Below are 17,928 nucleotides of genomic sequence, written 5' to 3' on the forward strand. Positions count from 1 at the left end.
CGAAAATTCCTTTATATTGATACCTACCTTCCTACTCTAAAATATGAACTGTACGTACTTCTATTACGCTTTTGTGAGCATTAAAAAAACCGCAGCCATTTCCTGCAGATTCTGCACACGCCTTTTATGTTAGTTTGTTTTGGAGTACATGAATTGTTGCGATAACTGCAGGACATTCAGCTGCTCAGTGGACGCAACACGATGCCGACGATGAGGATGACGACGAACGTACAGTTTGCTCGCATTCTCAGGCAAGCTTGAACGTCAAGCATTGCGCTGCTTCTTTGGCCTGCCCGCTTATGTCCCAGTTAGAATGTTGTACTTAGAAGCCGGAGTGCTTACGCTGAACTCCAGGTTCAAATACCTAGCCGTTAATGCATTCGCAAATTTCTTTGAGTCCCCGCTGGCCAGACCACAGGCTGTTTTCCTCCAGCATGCAAGGTCCTTTTTTGGTATATATTGGTCTCGTCTCCAGCGCCCACAGGTCATTTTTGCCAATTCGTTGCTTACTCCATTAAACACCACCCTCCTTTCCGTACCCGCCTTGCAGTTACCAACCACAGTAGTAAGAATTTTGTTTGATAATATTTTCTGCAAAAACGCTAAGCTTCTCCCGCCTAGCATACTCAATAACATTCTCCTGGCTCACCAGTCCGAATACTCATCCCACGTGGTCATTGCAACTGACGCTTCGAAAAAAGACAAAAAGGTTGGGGTGGGCATTTTCTCTCCGACGTTGAACTGGTCTTCTTCATTGCGATTACTAGATTTTATCGCCATTTTTAATGCAGAATTTCTTGCTCTACTTCTTGCAATCCTGAAACTTGATCCGGCGAATTCTTCCGTGATGGTACTCACCAACTCCTTGTCCGTGCGCACGGCTCTCTCCTCAGAAACTTTACATCCTATTGTGAAAACGTTTTATTCCTGCGTCCTCACTCACGTGCGGGAGATTCGGCTCGTTTGGTTGCCCGGCCACTGTGGGTTAACCCTCAATGAAACCGCTGACATATTAGCTACAACAGCTTTGGCTTTACCGATCGTCGAGATTCTTCCCCCGTTTTCTTGCGTGTTGTTGGCACGTTATCGCTAATACTTGTTCAATTAAGATGCCTCCGACCATGGTCTGAACACTTCTCCTGAGCTTGAAGACCTCAGGTACCGCTGGGAGAGAAGTTTATGCCAAACTCGCTTGTGCGAAGTATTGCTAACTTCTTTTCGTTGTGGTGTGCCCCCAATTAATCAGTATTTATGCAGGGCAAATCTGATAACCTCCCCTTTGTGCCACTTTTGCCAAGAAATTGAATCCGAAGAGCATTTCTTTCCTTTTTGCCGCCGATTTTCTAACCATCGGAGAAGGCTGCTGGAGATTCCCCTGCTACGTTTTGGACGGCCTTTAACTATACCGGTTCTTTTCTCGTTTGGGGGGACTAGGCTGGGCCGATGCCATAGGGACGTGTGCAACGCCAATCACTCCTTCATTTCGGAGACAGGTCGTCTGCAGTGTTAAAACATTCCGATTAGGCTGACTTTTACTATAGTTTTCCGACTATTCTCTTTGTTGTTTTCTTTTTTCTCGTGTTTTTCTCTCTCACCCATTAACCTAGACCAAATTCTCTCCTCTGCTCCAATCTTTTGCCTCGCATAATTGATTGTAACATAACTCTTCTTGGCCAATCCCGCTAAGTAGGTATGCGCCATTTTTGGGGCCACCACCACCACCACCTACTGCTTGGTTTTGCCTCAACAGGTTTCATTCCTTTGTTACATCACTCCTGCTTGTTTCTAACGTCGCTGCAGTATTCCTGGCCCCGATACGATTACAGCCGCAAGTTCAAGGATGACCCCTTTGTGTCGTCCGCAACCTCTGATCCCTACCTTCGGCCGCTAGTCTCAGCCCAGCAGCATCTAAGCTTCTTGCGACCAAGAGCCGCTCCTGCCATGGCACACGCGCTGGAGCAGACACGACCGACCGAAACAACACAGCTGCCAGGAGCGTCTGCTGCAACTGATATTGCTGCTGGAATCTCTGACGACTTTCCTTCACTGATGGAGGTAAACGCCGACCCGACCACGAAGCGATCTTCCGCCAAGCCAAATACTGGTGTTACGGAGGGAGGGACTGCACCACTGCTGCAAAGCGGGCTTGCGCCGCTGGCAACACCCAGAATTCTGCTTCGACTCCAACTCTCGCGAAAGCACGACTACGACGACGACGACGACGAACCCTGCGGAGAACCTTGCCACAATCGAGCTACAAAGTTGCCATCAAGCCTCGGCAGCATTTCAACATCCTCAGCTGTACCCAGGAATACTTTGCAGAAATTGCTTACTGCTTCGGGACAACTAGATACTGAATATGCATATCACCGAGCTACGAACACTGTGTCAGTGTGGGTGACATCTCTAAATGCAGCGGCTAACTTGTGCTCTCTGCAGAAGATAGCTCTTTCTGCTGACACAATTCTTAAATGCAAGCGTACCAGATATCAGGAACTGACATCTACCGTTATGTTCTCACTGGCGTCAATCCTGGGGAGGATCCGGACTACATTCGCAACAACATCAGGTGTGACATGCATGGAGTGCTTCTCGTGCGGTATAAGGGGCCCGGCCGCACCTGCCTCGTGACGATACGGGGCCCGCTGGAGCCCCCGAACAACTTTTTCAATGGTTGTTTCCTCAGGCTCCATCCTTTCCAAGCAGGGATAGTGTACTGCTGCCGTTGGTTTCGCTGTGGCCATATGCCCTCTTCATGTCCATGCCCAGCACTGGATTCGAAGAAGGTAGAAACTACTCTACCTCAAAAGCCAAAGTTTAAGTGTGGTCTTTATCTCTCTGACGACCATGAGAGCAGAGATAAAGGCTGCCCCATCAAGATCACGGCCACGCGTGCGAAGCGCCGGGCATGGCGTGCTCGTTCCTAGTCAGGCTCAACCTCAAAGTTCAGCTATTTCGAATGTTTGGCGAAAGAGGATGAGGATGCAGTGGAGGAGGAAGCTACGAAGCCTCCCTCGCAGCCAACATATCGAGACGCTGTTCGTGGTTTGTGCCGTCGCCGGAAGGCTGTTTCTAAGACACCCTTGTCACCTGCGGAAGATGAGCTTGTGGCCGTTTCCTAAAGCTGGCCTTGCTGCATGTTGAAATAAGATACTCAACACGCGAAGGTCTCAATTATTACGCCGGCGGCCGAACTTGCATCAATCGACTGAAGACCCACCTCGTCCTTTCTCCAAAGCTCATCAAAACACCCTGTCTGTGCCTGACCTTCCCTCATAGCCTGCCACCCTTACTCTGACCCACAAGGAGCTTCTCCAGTTTGTGGTGCACCAGCTACAGACACTGGTTTCTGTACTCGCCGCACAACTTCGCTAACCAGTCCGCGAGCACGCCTGAACCACAACATTATATTGTTCAGTGAAACCGTCGGGGTCTCTCGAAAAAATTGAAGATCCATGAAAGGCTACGTCTGGGGAAGCTCCACGAGAAGCCCCAGGAGACGAACTGTCTCCCCGCTTGCCTCAATTTATGGCATACGCTAAGCCGTCCAGTCCTGATCGGTGGTGCAGCTCAAGTGCTACTCCTCCGGGAAGGCGGCCATCTATGTTCTATCTCGGTTTCCTCAAACTCCTATCCCTCTAAACTCGTGGTGTACAGACTTGCACGAAGTAGTGGTGGTAAAAGTGCAGCTTTAACGTTGTGCGGTCAAACTGGTGTCGTGCTACGTTGCCTTTATACGTGCGCCCTTTTTCGGCACGATTCGCCTCCGACATTACCCGGGCCTTGTTTCCTGCCTTTCATGCTGCGCCAGCGGCAATGCCGATTCTGTTCTCCCTTCGCAGCAGTAGGGGCTTCCGACCAACTCATGATCCCATTTCTGGAATTTAGTTACCAATCACAATGGCTGAATTCTTGGCCGCGATCGATCGAGCTAAACTGCACTACGGACTAGTCTGGGTCCCGATGGGATTACTTTTGAGGTATACAAAAATATTGACGACCCAACTCTCATGATGTTTCTGGACTCCGTAAATCAGGTGTGGCTATCTGGTCAACTCCCTGAATCCTGGCGTCATGCGGATGTGGTTCCGATCTCAAAGCCCGGTAAACCACCGCATGAAAATCGCAACTTGAGGCAAATCGCGTTGACAACTATGCTGTGCAAGCTGATAGAGAAGATGCTTGCCACACGTCTTCAATGGTGGCTTGTTACTTTTCAATGGTATCATCCGGCGCAAATTGGTTTCAGTCTTCATCTTGGCACGGAAGATGGCTTGGTATACCTGTCATGTATGGTTTTGGTGGGACGTCGTTCTTGACGTTTGACGACTGTACTGGTTATGGACATATACAAGGTGTATGACAACGTTAGTCACCCTGCACTATTACAAATCTGAAGTTGTCTGCGCCTTCAAGACAAAGACTGTGACTTTATCCGGCACTTTCTTCAACACCGGTCTTTTAGATGCAGAGCATTTTATAGCGGCGGCCTGTCACGCGTCGTCGGCGCGCGCCGTCCGTCCGCACCCGCCAGCTGTGCGATAACGCGCGCTCGTACCCTCCTCTCCCCTTCTCCTCTCCACGCCGTCTGTGCGCCGACGCGCTTCTCCCTCCGTGTCTTCACCCCGCCAGCTGTGTGATAGCGCGCATGCGCGCCTCTCTGTCCTCCTCCTCTCCACGGGCGCTGCTACCGCGTGCTCGTACCCTCCTCTCCCCTCCTCCTCTCCACGCTGTCTGTGCGCTACGCGCTTTCCCTCCGCGTCTCATCCGCAAGTTGTGCGATAAGCGCGCATGCGCGACTCTCTCTCATCCTCCCCTCCACGGCAGTTGCTTTATATACCCCGTGCGTGCGCCGCTGGATCAGTTGCTTCTTCGGTTGATTTGCGCAGCGCCGTCTCGATGTGCTGAATGGACGCCAACGAATCTGCCAACGAACTGTCTGGCTCACCTTCAAACAGCGCCAGTCAGTCCGTTATGCTCTGCATCCTCACAATCCCCCTCGGGGAGGTGCGGGTATTTTTTTCTATGCGCATCAGTGGTGGAAGCTACGGCTTCTTTACACCAGGACGCGGCGCACCACCAGGCTCTGTTCTCTCTCCGATACGTTTTAACGTTGTCTTGTTGCTGCTAGCTCGGTACCTCTCCACTATCCAAGACTTGTATTTCCTCATGCGGATGACATTATTATATCGTCAGTTCATCCAGAACTCCAGCAAGCCTTAACAGACTGCGAGAAATGGTGCGAGTATGCGGGCCTTACCGTCTCTTAAGAGAAGACTGCGGTGCTTCCTGTCGCGAACGCTTGGGGCCGTCGCTCCCTTGCGTTATCTCCGATCGTACTGCAGCGCAATAGCCCGCCATTCCCGTTGTTGGACACATTCGGGTTCTGGGATTGGAAATATCGGCTTCAGGTTCAGTGGCTCAGTGGCTCCGATCTGCTCGACAGAAAGCCGGACAAATGCTCCACCTTGTTCGCTGCCTCTCCCAGAAGTCTGGCGGGGCCTGCTGGTTGATTTCCCGACTTCTAGTGCGCTCCGTACTGCAGCCAAGGCACGTGTACCATGCACAGTTCTAGCAAATGACGCGAGGGGACTGAGACCGGCTGGAGGATATTAACAGGGCCGCCATGCGCACTATTACAGGGCTCTCCCAGCATAAGACCACATCCACAGCTCCAACCAGAATTGCAGCTAAGCACGCTTGATGAACTCATTCATCAGCTTCATTCCGCACGCCCGCTGAAACGGAACCTGGTTCCAAAGGCAGCAGCTTCGCCGCGTACATGCGCCAGCCGCCGAATACGATGCCAGCGTTTTCCGCCGCCAGGCTGCCCTTGCTCTTCTATCAGGGGACGGACAAGAAGCCTCTTACAAGGCTACACGTCCGTACCACGAGCCTTCACGAGCCTCCAAATTCCGTCCTGCATGTCCCTGACTGGGCGCCGGAGACGCAACCGCTGGTTGTCCAGGTTTTTGTGGACGCCGGAGAATACGACTGCTTCGTCACCACCGTCATGACGTGTCCCTCCACCAATTTCATACATAAAGCTGTCCGTACGAGTCACCCCGTGCACTGCCAAACATGCTAGCAGAACTTACTGCCATTAAGGATAGCCTGCAGGTGATTGCATCGAATTTGACCACTGGGAACAAGCTGGAACTTTACATGGACTCAACGGCAGCGTTTCGGAATTTGCGTCGCCTGGCGCGTTCTACAAGCCTGGGCGCACGCATTCACCGGAATATGGACACTTATCCGTGCCCTGTCCCCGTTTCGTGGATTCACCGGGACATGCTTAATGCCCACAAAGCAGCGGATCGCGCCTGTCACCGGGACCTCCCACGGCCACTACCACTTCTTTCTGTATCTTCCTGATAGAAGAACTGCTGGCGGAATATGACACCCTCCCTTGCGCTCCACCTGCTGTACTTCCACCGCGTGAAACTCACCTCCCCAGTGGGCTCCCTCGTTGGGACGAGGTCGTGCTGCGAAGGCTTCGTGTTGGGGTGGCATTATCTCTAGCTGTTACACACGATTGATTTGATTGATTGATTGTAGGGTTTTAACGCGCCGATGCAACGCAGGCGATGAGGCGCGCCGTAGTGGAAGGCTCCGGATTAATTTTGACCACCTGGGGATCTTTAACGTGCACCGAAATGTCGCACACACGGGCGTTTTTGCTTTTCGCCTCCATCAGTAAAGCGGCCGCAGCAGCCGGGAAACGAACCCGCGACCTCGTGCTCAGCAGCGCAACGCCTTAGCCACTGAGCCACCGCGGCGGGCAGCTGTTACACACGCTTGGCCTGCCCGCTATCACGTGGGTTTGCGGACATTTGCCCCTTCTGTGTGCTTCCTGCGTCAGAAGCCGGCGTTGAACATTTGATCTGGATTAGCCCAGGTCTTGGGCACGTCCAAACACAACGCCTCCGAAGCACAGGGCTCCATCCAGGCAGACCCCCATATCTAAAGCATTAGATATGGCGGCCCCCGCACTGGTCTCTTCTTGAATTTTTGCGCGGTACGGGTGCAGTGTTGTACATCTGAAAACATTTTCTTATGCCGTAGGGCAATATTTCGCATTAACAATTGCGTCGAATGGTTCTGGGGGCAGTCTGCTGCATCTATGCTTACTATTATGCGTCGGTAGACGAACATTGCAAACTAAAGCAGTGCAATAATGTAAAAAAGATTATTTTACACTCTTAATAAAACTACTTTCTTTCTTGGTAGGAGCTTCTAAAAAATATCTAAAGGCACCATCTCCCACTACATATTTATAAAGTAATTAATGGGTGCATTTCGAGTAGTATTTGCGGTTCTGCAATTATTGGTGCGGAAGCATTATATGCATGCCAAACTCAAACAGTTACCATCTTCGTCACCATAAACGATCTTACCCGAATTGCACCCCCTCCCCCCTTATAGGAGAAGGAATGAATGAAATTATTTAGGTTCGTGAAGGATTTGTGGGTGCTTCATATGAGAAGAGTGAAGTGTGTTACCCCTGCAACGAGCAGTTTTCCAGACGAGGAACAGGAATGTACGAGATGCCTACCGTGCAACACGCGATCGTAACAGCACGTGAGCAAAACAACAGCAAGAGTAGAGCTCTGACATTGGGAAGCGTTTTCATCAAGTTTGGCTAGTTTTATTGTAGGAGTATTTGTGCGAAAAAGGAGAAATGAAAGAGAAAACAGAGCTGCGAAGGCAGTACCACACTAAACAACTCTAATATCCCTAGGCTTCAGCTTTCAACCACGTAAGCAAAGTTGATTCGCCACAAATTTTACAATTGAACAAAAAAAAATTTCGTGTATGTTGCCCCATAAGAATTGGTTATTCTGTTCTTAAAAGCTTGCTCCTTCAACGATTAACAATAACTCTAGAACTGTATTTTATTCTATGGCGTTTCAGGAGGCTCCAACAGCTCTTTTATTTCCACGAATATTTAAGCATGTAAATGACTCATTACATGCAATATTGAAATACCTTTTACAACATAAATGTGAATTCTTCTATAAAATATAGAAGCGTCTTTTTGATAGCATTTTTTTGTGAAACACTGGAGGTTTTTGTCGGCTAATACAGGAGTGGGACGGGACACAAATATGCAATTGATTGTATCAGGGCGCATCATATGCAGACATACAGACATACAACGCACGACTAATGTTGAATCAACTTATGCCCAGACATGCAACCCACTAAAGTTGACGACGGCCGTACCATAAAAATGTGGAGGAAGAAATCCCCATTTTTTTTAAAGGAACAAAGTTAAACCGAGTCACAGAACAGAAGCTCCTAGGTGTTTGGTTTCAAGAACAACTTTTGTGGAATACAGTGAAATGTCGATATAACGAACTTCAGGGCACCGTGGAACATTGCTCGTTATTCTGAAAGGTCGTTAGAGTGAAACTCGCAAAATTTAAGAAAGCAAATAGTATTTCAATGCCTAAAACGACCTACGTGTAAAGCAGTGCATCCTTGGAGTCATTTTTTACAAAAAAATGCACTAGTGATCATAACAATGCACGTTTATTTAAAGTGGTTGGCGATTTTCATCTAGCGCGAGTAGCACAAGCTTCCTAGCACGAAGGACTCAAACTCTTACACATTCCTGGGGAGTGAATCAGTGGCCGTGAGTGTTCACCCGGACATGTGCGGAGTTTTTGTATGCTGTCCAGCGCATCCGCAGTCGTCGCGTGCTCGTCGTAGTCTTCGAGTGCTGCTGCGGCACCCTCAGAGGCATCGTTGTTCATGCCATCCTCGCTGCCATCTTCACTTCTTCATCCTGAACGCTCACGGTCTGGGCAATGTCCTCTGTTGTCAGCTCCGCTGATGTCCGTGAAGATCCAGCAAGCCACGTGAGCAGCGGCGGAACGTAGAAAAAGTTGGGGTGAGCGCGAATAGCGCGGCCGCAGCTTTCGGGACGGAGAAGGCTACCCATGCTTCATTTTGCTCTTCTCCTCACCTTTTTTCTCCCTCTTGCATCGGCTGCCGCATTCCGCGGAGCAAGTTGCAAGACGTCCTCTTCTTCGCTGCGCTTTGCTGTGTCGTCTACTAGCACACTGCCCCGGTTGCCGCGATTGTTTAACGGACTTCTAAGAGTCTCCGGCCTTGAAAATATGAGTTCGAAGTACTGAGGTATTGTTAACATGGCACGGAACTAAATAAAACGATCGTTATTTTGAAACGTTCGCTATTCTGAAGTACGTTGTAGTGAAATAATTTTACATTAAAACTATAAGCAGTCCGCGTGGGATTTCTTAAACGCTCGTTAATCTGAAAAGTTCGCTAATGTGGTGTTCGTTGTAACGAGGTTTGACTGTACGCATATTGTTCACCTGTCCTCCGAACTCTCTAAAAGTATAGGTCTCATATATAGAATCGGCCATTGGATACCACTATGGTTGTGTAGTGGGGTGCACCTCATCTTCTAGCAGCGCCACTATGACCTGCATTATCCCACCATCATCATCAGCGGTGCTTGCCCGGTGGCGTCACCAGTGCCACGAGATAGAACAGATGGAACACGACCGAGCGCCTGGGCGGTCGCCTGCTACCGCCACTCCCACTCCAGTTCCGGCCGGGTCTTGCGCACCCCAATAAAAGTAGGAGAGCCACATCGCCTCGCCTAGTCCACGGCTCCCTTTCCTACAAGTGGTGACCCGGACGCTCCCTGCAAGTGGTGACCCGGAGGTTCCGCCGAGGTTCTGCATCATCCCACCATCATCATCAGCGGTGCTTGCCCGGTGGCGTCACCAGTGCCACGAGGTAGAACAGATGGAATACGATCGAGCGCCTGGGCGGTCGCCTGCTACCGCCACTCCCACTCCAGTTCCGGCCGGGCCTTGCGCACCCCAATAAATGTAGGAGAGCCACATCGCCTCGCCTAGTCCACGGCTCCCTTTCCTACAAGTGGTGACCCGGACGCTCCCTGCAAGTGGTGACCCGGAGGTTCCGCGCCATATACCCGGCCAGCGGCATACCGACATGGCGACGTGGCAGGACCCGCCGATACCGGTGTTCGACGCACGCCACGTCAGAGGATGGTTCTTCAAGTTCGAGGCTACCCTCTGGCTCAACCACGCCAGTGTACAGCCTCTGAAGCACTCCATCCTCTGGGAGACGCTTCCGCTAGAGCGCCGCTGCGTTCTCGTCCTCCCACCGCCCAGCGCTTCCCCCTACGATAGCCTTCGCGCTGCCGTGCTCGCGCACTACGGCTTCGCGGACGACCTGTTTCGGCCCGCACCAGAGGAGGTACACGCACGCTCTCCGCACACACCGCCGCCGCCCATTGTACCCTCTGCGCCATCGCCTTCGTCCGCGGCAACTAGTATCGGCCACCTAGACGCCACCTCCAGCGCGGCAGCCTGCCCTACACCGACGCCACCGACGACACTGGTAGCAGACGACGTCACGGAAACCCACCAGTCACAGCCCGCCTCGGCCCCTTCTACCGCCTCACGCGCGGGCTCTGGTGAGCTATTTTCCGGTGTTACCACGAAATCCGTTCCAACCTAATCGCCCGCTACGCCACCATCATTCGTCATATGCCTATCTAATTTGACAGACTGCCCTGCTCCACTGCAGTCGCAGCATGACTCACGCGAGACGTACCTCATGGCATTCGAAGCCAACCCAGACGAAGTGAGGTCTCTCATAGTGCCACCGTCAACGCCTAAGCCGAAATCTAATAGGAGTGAAGCCGCTAACCATGCCAACAACGTTCCGGCTTCCCAACCTTTAGAACAACACACCCAAATTCTTGCTGAAGAGCCCGTTGACAAGGCATCTACGACTACAGCACCGCTGCATGCGTTGCAAGAGCTTTCTCGCGTCCACGACCAGCAAGCGCTCACAAAGCCCGACGCTCCGGCAGCACGCGCCCAGGTAGGCAACGGCTCGATGTCGCCACCAGTTCAGCGTGCTTCCGCCAAGCGGCACCAACATCGCCCTAAGCACCTGTCGCCAAAACAAGCTGCAGTACGAGCACTCATGAGGCGCACTCCACCGAGCCATCAGCGCGGTCCTGCCCACCACTGTTCACACACGCGCTGTCAACGGCGACTGCTGTTTTGGGCCCATCATCGCCATTCCGGGCCTTGGGCGCCTCGAACCCACGCCACGAGGCTGCACCCGAAGCAGTGCTCATAACGTCGCCGTCAAGGCTATAAACCTGCTCGTACTAGCTAGCAGCCGAACACACGCGCGCATTCGTCACAAAGGGCTGCGCGTAGAGCGCCGGTTCTGCAAACATCACCTTGTCGTCCGCGCAGGGGCCGCAACTCCAGTTACTTTTACTTCGGGACTGTTTCACCCTCCGGCAACTTCTCCTACTCTCCACTCTCAGCCAAGGCCACCGGAGGTCCACCCAATCACCGGACGCTCTTTTGGGACCGACAACGACAGCCTAGGGACCTGGAACGCGGACAAACCTGCATAACTGCATGTGCTGTTTATTTATGTACATAGTCTATTGTAAATAATTGTACACACGCAATTTTCATAGCGCGCGTCGCGCTAGGGGGAGCCGTGCAGTGGCGCACACCTCATCTTCTAGCAGCGCCACTATCATCTGCATCAACCCACCATCATCATCAGCGGTGCTTGTCCGGTGGCGTCAGCAGTGCCACGCGCCACGAGACAGAACAGATGGAACACGACCGAGCGCCTGGGCGGTCGCCTGCCACCGCCGCTCCCACTCCAGTTCCGGCCGGGCCTTGCGCACACCAATAAATGTAGGAGAGCCACATCGCCTCACCGAGTCCACGGCTCCGCTTCCTATAGTTCAAACAAAACTTATACAATGCTCTCATTTGTTCGAAACTATGCTACGGGATTTTGGTGTGGGGGGCCACAACTAAAACTAATTATAACAGGCTCATTGTATTGCAAAAAAGAATTTTGCGCATATATTTAGATTATCGTGGCTGTTACGCAGATTTGTGGACAAATCCTTTATTTACTTAATATTCAAAGCTTCGAGCTGACCAAATCTATTGCATGAAGGTTCTGCATACCATTTATAAGCAAAAGACCCACAATCAAGTTAACAATAAATCTTCTGGCTACTATCTCAGGCATACAATACGCCACACTCCAAAAGTAAGAACAAACTATGGTGAGCAATCTTTCCTGTACCAGTCAACTAAAATATTACATAAATTAGGAGAAAAATTCGACGCCAGTGAACTTACCTTTAAAAAAACAGGTAAAAAAATGTTATCTTAGCAAAACGCTCGCAATACTGATATAAAATTAAGGGTTCGAAGTATATGTCTACATGTTGCTCTACAAATAGAAATTGAAAACAATTACAAACAAAAATATATTAATACGTAATCGTGACATAGTAGTGTAACAGATGCAAGTTCATGTGTACGAATTACTGCGTTTATGTGTACATTGTGATCCCTTTGTAAATTGGAGACCTATGCTTTCTATAATACATAAAAAATTTAGTAATGACTTTGCTTTGTGCTATTTCTCCATTACGATTGTGCTATCATGCTTAAATTTGTGAACAGACGTGTTGTTATGTACGCTGTAAATCGGGTGGCTGAGGCCTCTGTCAGGCCACGTTCGCCTTTAGTCTCAGCCTCCCTTGTATTTTGCCAAGAAATAAAAAACCAAATCAAATCAAATAAATTAAAAAATCTAATCTAGAAAGAGTAAATGCTGTATCTGCTCAATGAAGGAATGCGAATTGACGTTCACACTTCGGGGAGAAACGCGGTCAGTTCGAGCCCGGGGGGGAAAAGTTACTGAATACGATGTCGCCGTATGCAGTACCCAATTCCTCCTTGTCTTTACTGTGCATCAGCGGAACGTTTACAATGATCGAGCTCAATAAAACTTCTTTCCCTACGAGCCCTTATTACGTCCACGCACGTGTGCCTACAACAAGGCAATCGATTACACCATCACTAAAGCCCACAAAAAAATTTTTGAAGTCGGGTGTTATAATTTTTGCGTATACATAAGTACTTGACATATCCAGGTGTAAACAAAGCAAAAAAAATTTATTTAAAAATCGTCATAAATATTACCTCAATTTCAAATTTGCTCACACTTTCCAGATAACTAAAAATTATACAGCTATTTATTATGGAGTATTTCGAGTGTGCACAATTCTTCCAATTATTAACCATTCTCAAATATAATTCTGTTTTATGTGATACTGCGACACAAATCGATAACTGTAGATATCTAGTATTTAAAACACTGCCTTAAATATCATTGGCTCTGAAGTGTAATTGGCAAAAGCCCGCGTGAACAGTATCTGATCAAACTGAAAAATTCTGCGCTAAGGCTGTGCCACCTGTTCCACCACATTGCCGGGATGGTCACGAGGATCCTGAGCAGCTGCTGTATATCATTGGGAGCCAAAACACCGAAACTGGTACAATAGCGCAGTTTTCCAAAGGGGGTTTGTATGATGTAGTGAATGCCAATATATAGGAAAAATTCCATGTAACCAATATGCTTGATTTGGTTGTGTGCAAAAAGTAAACTCAGAATAATAATCATAAAAATTTCAATAGATAATCCGTTAGACGTAATGGATTGCGGATGCTGGTTATACATATTGATACATTCACAATAATTGATTATTAATATTCAAGCATTCTTGTCACGTACCAAAACGCTAATAAGAAAGCTAAATTGTTTGTATCGAAACAATAACGTTGGCCGCAAGTGCGGGCGCTTAAGGCACCTATTGTTCTAACAGTTCAAACGTACACCATACCACAATAAAATACAAGGTAACGCTTACAATACAAAATTATCCAAAACACACAAAAAAACCGTAATATTGCTGTTGATCGCCAAAACTACAACGCGGGTACGAACTCCGAAATTCGGAAACTATCGCCCATGTCAAGTGATACTATTAACACTTCTAACAGGAAGAAGAAAAGAGAAAATAAACATTTATTTATAAGCGGAAGTGCTGATGGCAGGCGTATCGCCCGATATACGGCATCCTTTTTTTGCGACTTGCCATCCGGACCGGCTTTAGAAATAATTGCTGGTGTCCAAATTCAGGATCGGCCAGACAAGCCATCCACTTCTCAAAACACGGGAAGGGGACAGATGCGAGATTTGAAGCTTTTTGCCACTCTCATAACTGTTCGTACTGGGTGCCGGGATTGGTACAGAAATTGCAAGCAATGGTTACTGAGAATGGAGGAACGACGGCATGTGGGGATTGGAATTTGTCTCTAATCGCCGAAGAGAGATAGCTTGTTGTTTGGTTAGCCAAGGAAGAGGTGGTGAGAATTTTCTCCCCCAAAGCCCATAATGTGCCAGGAGATTCCGTCTCAGGTAATGACCCGATGTGTGTACGCCCTTGCAGTGGCGTGAGACGTGTCACTAATAAAAAACCAAGTAATGAAATTGCAAAAATGACCTACTTGTGTGTTGTCTGCGAATGAGTGAAAACGAAAACAAATAACAAAGAAAACCTATACGCTAACTAACAAAATTCCATTGTCAACGTTGTTGAGATCAATCACTCGTTTTACTACAAGAGACCACAAAAATATTCAGCGCATCTTCTTGCTTTCCAAAAAATGCAATCGAAACATGAAAATCTTTTACGGTTCCTGCCACGTATGACCTTATTTTTCATTTTTCACCCAGCCTGCAAGCATTTCTCCTCTCCTTTCTCAACAGAATAATGCGAACTAAACATCGCTCACAACCAGTACATTTACGTCCGATTCCCGCGGGCCGCGCATCCTCTGCTGTGACCTTGTGCTTGCATTATTTATAGATTACCTAAAAAAAACATCTTCTTTCAGAATATTTTTATGTGTGCCTCTCTTCAATGCTCCTCAAAGGCGTCTTTTTATTTGTTACCGCGGCAGTAGTCCCATGCCTAAAGCACCAAAATAGTGGTGCCATTTTCAGTTAGGTGATGGAGGTTTGCATTGTTTCTTTTTGCTTAAGAACGTTAGAATTTTCAACGAACTAGTTAGCAAATAGCTTGCGCATACATACTATTTCCTTAAGCATTTTTTTACTGTTGCCCGGCCAACTGAATCGCGAAAGAAAGGTCAAGCTTTTCTTGTGTTGGTCGCCAAACAAAAACAGTTTCATATAAAATAATGAAAAGGGACCTTCTCTGTTCGTATTTCTCCTTCACCGTTAAGGGGTAAGGTGTGGCTTGAGAATGTTTCCACAAAACCACACAGCATTTAAAATATCGGCAGCATTTTTGTGGCATATGGTTTGGCCTCACGCGTTCTTGATAATTGGTCCAGAATGGAGCTTGACACCATCTTTCTATGAGGGGCGCATTTTTACACCAAGAGAGGTTGAGTAGTTCACTTCGTCGCGTCGTTTTTTGAATGCCATTTTCAGCTGCCGGCCTGTTAAAAATGATCGCAAAAAAACATTCCTGCCTTAACCAACCACATAAGTGCACTTAGTTCAAGATAAGTCTTTTCCAAATAACTAGAACCTGTAGGACTGCTGACGTGTGTGAAGGTCTTGGAGCCGCAACAACGATATATCTTTTTGCAAATCATCAGCCCACATCGAAAGAATACTCCATCATTTTACAACAAACTAACGGTGCTACTTGCTTTAACCAAGCAATAAACGATTATGTTTGAAATGACGTAAAAAGGAAGCCCAACGAAAGCGTAAGAAACAAAATGCGCTAGTAGTGTGTCTCAGCATAGGCTTGCATATAACCACCTTCACGTTGCTGAATCATCATAGACAAGCACAAACCAAAAAGGCACGTAAATTAATTCCAAACCAATAAACCATGCATAAACTCATAAATAAGCAAAGCTTCTGTACTCCCTTAGTTGGCATCAATGCGTAGTTAAACCCGTTCTTCCGATGTTCTAATATGCGCTCCTTTACGGTTTATGCGTTTATGTTTATGTGTTTCTGCTACACTCCGGTCTGCTGGGAGGGTTACGGTTGTACGGTGACGGGCTGCAGTGCTCTAGATTTCGCCGGTGGTGTTTTCGAACGCTGGCAGCTGCAGCAGTTTCAAAATTAGTTAGTGACATCGTATGTAAGACCTGGCCAGTATTATTCTATTCTTCGTCTTGATTTTATCAGGTGAACACACAGCTGCAAGGTGCCTTCATGGTGCTCAGTCGTGGCAGGGACCTGAGATGTTGTCGCAGAGGCGAGCGCGAAACACTACACAGCACTCCGTTTACGCTGTCAGTTCGACGCACGAACTTTCTGAGGCAGAATACAGTGTTTTTGTGCTTTAGCGCCCTTGGCACGACGACTTTGCACCCATGGGTCAAGTAAGTCATGTCCCGCAGCTTGAACCCGGTAGGCTGCTGGGTTGCTAGGAGGTACTATTTCTTGGTCTCGCTTTTCAATAAGGCATTCCACACTGGTTTCTATCCCGATGTTTTGAAACTCGCTCGTGTTGTTCCAATATACAAAGCTGGAGACCCTAATGACTACGGTAATTACAGGCCAATTTCTGTTCTTTGTTGCATTAATACTTTATTTGAAAAGCTAATAGCCAAGCGAGTACGGCAGTTTCTTAATAAAAATGGCATAATTCCACCGCATCAGCATGGGTTTTAAGATACTAAGTCTACTACATCGTCAATAATTTGTGTTTCCGATGTAATTCATGAGGGCCTTAAACACAGTGAATATCAAGTCGATGTTTTTTTGGACATCATAAAATCATTCGATACCGTTGACCACGACATTTTACTAAGTAAGTTACAACGATATGGGATTAGGGGTGTGGCTGTCGAGTTCTTCAGAAGTTACCTCAGCAGTCGTCAACAAGCAGTAAATATAGACCAACATACCTCTAGCTTAAAAAAATAAACATGGGAGTACCCCAGGGGTCAGTATTAGGGCCTTTACTATTTGCACTGTACATCAACGACCTGCCTGATTGTCTACGTATTGCTTAGGCTGTTATGCACGCCGATGACACCGCAATATTAGTAAGATCGAAATCGTTGTTGGATGCCGAGTGCATTATCAACAACGAAGTAGAAAATGTTCACAAATGGTTTGTTTCTAGTAAACTGACTCTGAACACCTCAAAAACGAAATATATTTTGTTCAGGTCCCCATATAAAGCCCACAATACTACACCAATCGCAGTACGCATACGCGATACCGAAATTGGTCCTGTTGAGACAATCTCCTATTTGGGTGTGATTCTCGACGAACCGTTTAACTAGAGGCCCCTCATAGACAATCTTAGAAAAAAACTGTCTTATGCTTGTTTCATTCAGGCGAAAAGTCGACGCCACTTCGATTTTCAAACAATGAGCACTGCATATTTTTCTATATTTCACTCACACTTGTCATACTGCATTGAAGCATAAGGATTCACTTACAGCACGTATATTGCACCAGTTTTGCGCCTGCAACAAAGAGCGTTGCGGATAATTAATTCTGTAGCACATGGCTCACCGTCGAAACCATTGTTTATTCACAGTAAGATAATGCCGGTGATATTGCTGCGTGACAACCGTTCAGTAATTTTATTGCATAACATCATTCATAACAACTTGCCTTTCCAGCGATAATGCTTAGGAAATCTAACATAAATAGTCGTTCTGCCTCTCAAGGAAAATATTTAAAGGGACACTGAAGTGAATTTGTCAAGCTCCCGTTTTTGCTTGCACTGCGTAGACTGGCTCAAATTAGCACACTTCTCATCGTTTATCCGGTTGACAAATCGGTAATTATTTTACAAAGCGCGAAAGAAGAAAAACTACCATGCGCGGTTTGCGGCGGCCGCACCAACTAAGGCTGTGACGTTGGGAGGAGAGGCGCCGTGATTGGACGATGCCCAAGGTTAGCAATCAAACAAGTTTCGGTTTCGGTTTCGGTTCTGTAAAACATAACCAATGGCGTTGTTGGATGGGCATTTTCAATATCTCAGTAATCATCGTACCGTGCTTC

This window comes from Haemaphysalis longicornis, unplaced genomic scaffold, assembly GCF_048455015.1.
Source record: "Haemaphysalis longicornis isolate Haplotype H1 unplaced genomic scaffold, Haemaphysalis longicornis Haplotype H1 scaffold_13, whole genome shotgun sequence".
NCBI lineage: Eukaryota > Metazoa > Arthropoda > Arachnida > Ixodida > Ixodidae > Haemaphysalis > Haemaphysalis longicornis.